Source organism: Dasypus novemcinctus, chromosome 18 (assembly GCF_030445035.2).
Source record: "Dasypus novemcinctus isolate mDasNov1 chromosome 18, mDasNov1.1.hap2, whole genome shotgun sequence".
Lineage (NCBI taxonomy): Eukaryota > Metazoa > Chordata > Mammalia > Cingulata > Dasypodidae > Dasypus > Dasypus novemcinctus.
The window spans coordinates 5,001,097-5,004,912 of record NC_080690.1 but is presented as its reverse complement, the minus strand read 5'-3'; the positions used below and the strand labels follow the sequence as shown (position 1 = coordinate 5,004,912).

The 3,816-nt window shown below is 59.0% G+C and overlaps 1 pseudogene; it reads left to right on the top strand.

The window, feature by feature from the left end:
• The first annotated feature begins 1,428 nt into the window (after window positions 1-1,428).
• LOC101434963 (DNA repair nuclease/redox regulator APEX1 pseudogene) lies at window positions 1,429-3,602 on the top strand (annotated as a pseudogene).
• Window positions 3,603-3,816: the final 214 nt, after the last annotated feature.

Below are 3,816 nucleotides of genomic sequence, written 5' to 3'. Positions count from 1 at the left end.
GCCATCCCTCACCAAAGTTGTAAATCCCAGTCATTTCAGGAAATTCTGGGGCTGGGACCTCACCTCAGAGACCAGGAGAAGGGTTCCCCATGGAATAAAAAAACAGGAGATGAGACCTGGTATAGAGGATGGGGTGACTGGTAACCTGCAGGTCACTTAGAAAGACCCTGAATTCTCCTTTCAACCTGACCTGTTTTTAAACTTCATGCATCATTTTGAAACCTGCTCATTGTAAGAATGATTTAAGAAAATGTCTATTGGTAATAATATAATTAAGATCCAGTTTTATCGATATTATTTTTTAATGGTCAGGATGGTTGGCCAGTTTTGGGGGGGGGGCCCTATTGCAAAGGGGATCCCAGAAGTGCAGATTGTTTGGAGGCACCTGCTATAGCTGGAGTTCAAGTTCCCACTCCGTGGGGGCCGAAGGAGACACAGCTTCGCCCTGAAAGGTTTCACGGAGGGCTTCAGACTCGCAGCTGACTATAACAAAGAGACTTAGAGGAACGTCAACGAGGTTTAACCTGCATGTTTTGGCGGGTCGGGGGACATTGAGATTAATTCAGCTTGGGGGACTCCAGGGAAGACATTTGGAAGAAGGGGCACTTGAGCTGGGCTTGGAAGCATGAGTAGGAGTTTGAGCAGCGACCCTGATGAAGGCACTGGGGGCTGAGAGAAAGAAGGGCAGGGAGTGGGGCCTGTGGCCTGCGGGGAGGACTTGACCCCAGATAAGGGGCCTGAGTGACAACGGCTTTGAATGCCAGCCCAGGCTTTTGGAACTTGTTCCAAATCTCCAGAATCAAGGAAAGATCTATGGAAGCCTGTGAGCAGACCCGGTGTACTTCAGACAAGCTACCTCAGAGTTGGGAGTGGAGACGGAAGCAGAGGAGCCCAGGCAGGGCCCCCCGAGGGTGAGTGTGAGAGGAGGGAGATGGAAGGAGGAGGGTGGTGGAGGCACGCGGGCCTTTCAGGAGTAGTGGTGGACTTGGCGTCTGCCGGGGGCGGGGGCAGAGGGACGCCCCGATTTCCAGCCAGTGTGGCAGGACAGATGGCGAGGGCCCTGCCCGAGCAGGAAGCGATGGCAGAGGAGAGGGCTGGGGTGGGGGGCGCTCCGGCCCCGGGGGAGAGCGTCGGGCTGGGAGTGTTTGGAGCTTTCAGTCCAGAGCCTAGAGGAGGGGTCAGTGCTGCAAGTGCAAGTGCAGCCCCCGCACCCCTCAGCCCCCAGGAGGGGCGGCGAAGGGGAAGACGGAGCGCTGGGGGGCGCCCACGAAGGGACCGAGGGGCGGGGGCTGGCATAGGACCCCGGGGGGACTCCCCAGGGTAGAACAACTGGGGGCCTACGGTGAGGGGCTGGGGAACCCCACCGGGCACTCCCCAGGCACTGAGGGGGGCACTTGGCAGGTCAGAGGTCACTGGAAAGCGGTATCCATGGTGACGAAGGGCCAGAGCCGGAAGCTGCAGTGTGTAGGGAGGGCGAGGAGATTTTCATGGAGACCCCTTTTTCTAGAAGGCAGTGAAGGGAAGGAGGGAAGAAACTTGGGGAGAAGAGGGTGGCGGGCAGGGCGGGAAGGGGGTCAGGATCCGGGGCGGAGGGAAGGAGGGGAGGTCTGGCCAGGGGAAGAGGGACACCCGCAGGTGATGAGGTGACCCAAAGGTGGGCTGCGTGGGAAGAGAGGCCTGTGAGGTGGCAGCCCGGAGCGCCTCTGCGTCCCGAGGGCTGGGGGAACTTGAGGGAGAGGAATTCCTGCAGGGGACCGGGTGGCGGCGGGGTCTGATGGGGGTGGGACAGCCCCTCCCTGCAGGGTCCCCGGGGCTTTGAGCCAGTTTGGGAGAGGCCTGACAGATTCTCCCCATGCCGGTCCCAGGGGGAGTCCTGGGGGGCTTGGAAAAGGACCCTGAGAGTCTGGTAGAAAAGGGGGAGCTTTTTTGATTTTAGGAGGTACTGGGGATCGAACCTGGGACCTCATGTGTGGGAAGCAGGTGCTCAACCACTGAACTGCATCCCCTCCTCAATGAGAATTGGTTTTTGCTTTTTGTTTTGTTTTTAGGAGGTACTGGGGATTGAACCTGGGGCCTCGGACAGGGGAAGCAGGAGCTCAACCACCGGAGCTACATTTTCACACACACCCCCCCCCCCCTGGGGGGAGACTTTTGTTTTTTGTTTTTAAAGGTTTGTTTTTTATTTATTTTTCTCCCCATCCTGGGGCGGCTTTTTAAAGATCCTAGAGGACAGCCTGCGTGAGAGTCCAAGCTGCTCAGCCCGTGGAAACCCTGCTGGGGCTGCCTTCAAAGAGTAAACAGGCAGGCGGCTCGCAGCTGTGCCTCGTCAAGCTGCTAATTGCTTCCTGGCAGAGTTAAAGGGGGGTCTTGGGGGTTCCCTCCCCCTCTTGCCGTCTGAGGAACCATCCTGAACGCCAGCGCTCTGCGGTGTCTTAGGGAAAGCCTGCTTCCCAGGTCTGTTGGGGAAGCAGCTGCTTCCCAGGCTGCTGAAGCAAATACCATGAAACGGTTCGTCTGAAACTATGGGGATTTATTCACTCACGGTTTTGAGGCCGGGAAAATGCCCAAATCAAGCCATCAGCAGGGAGGTGCTTTCTGCCTGAAGACCGGCTGCCTGGGACCCTTGGCTCCTCATGTCCCACGGCCGGGCACGCGGCAGGGCATGTGGCGATGTCTTCTGGGCTCTCCCTTCCCTTCTGGCTCGCGTCGATTTCAGCTTCTTGCTTCTGTGGCTTCCTCTCCCTCAGTCCACACCACATTCTCTTATAAAAGACCCCAGGGAGCCAGGCTGGGACCTGAGCAGGCAACGCGGGTGGGCAACGAGGAACAAGTGCCGCAGGGGAGCCCCAGGCCGGGAAAGCTCACCAGGCGGCACGTCTGCCCCCGTCAGCATCTGCTCCTGGAACGTGGGTGGGCTTCGAGCCTGGGTTAAGAAGGAAGGTTTAGATTGGCAAAAAGAAGCCCCAGATCTCCTCTGTCTCCCAGAGACCAAAGCACCTGCTGAGCTCTGAGACGTGCCTGGCTTATCCCACCGGCCCGGGTCAGCACCTTCGCACGAGGAGGGTGCAGCAGTGTGGGCCTGCTTTCCTCCCGGCGCCCGCTCAGGGGGTCTTATGGCATCGGCGAGGAAGAGCACGGCGAGGAGGTTGCGGGTGCGTCTGTGCTGGTCACAGCCTGTGTGCTGACGCAGGCCGAGGTCTGGGGCAACTCGGGCAGTGCTGGGATGAAGCCTCTGCAAGTTCCTGAAGGCCTCAGCTTCCCGCAAGCCCCGTGTGCCACGTGGGGACCTTGATGTGGCTCACGAAGACTGACCCTCGCAACCCCAAGGGAAACAAAAAGCATTCACCCTGCAGGAGCGCCCAGGCTTCGGGGGGCTGCGGCAGGCTGTGCCGTTGGCTGACAGCTCCGGCACCTCTGCCCCAACACCGCCTGTGCGTACACCTCTTGGACTTGGGTGATGAAGGCTCCGTCCAAGAACGCTGGCTGGCGCCTTGCTTACTTTTCCTGTCGCGCTCTCTGTTACCTGCATGGTGTGACAGCAGGACTCCTTCCGGGCCCGAGGCAGTGAGCACTGTCCTCTCACTTCATTCCAAGCACCGTGACACCTCCGAGAAAATCACCCGGCCTGGGAAATGAGCCCCTAAACCATCATTTCTTTAAAAATATTTCTCTAGAGGGAAGCAGCTGTGGCTCAGTCAGTCGGGCTCCTGTCTACCATGTGGGAGGCCCTGGGTTCAGGTCCCGGGGCCTCCTTGTGGAGGCAAGCTGGCCTGGGCGCCGCGGAGAGCTGGCGCAGCAAGATGACCCAGCAAAGGG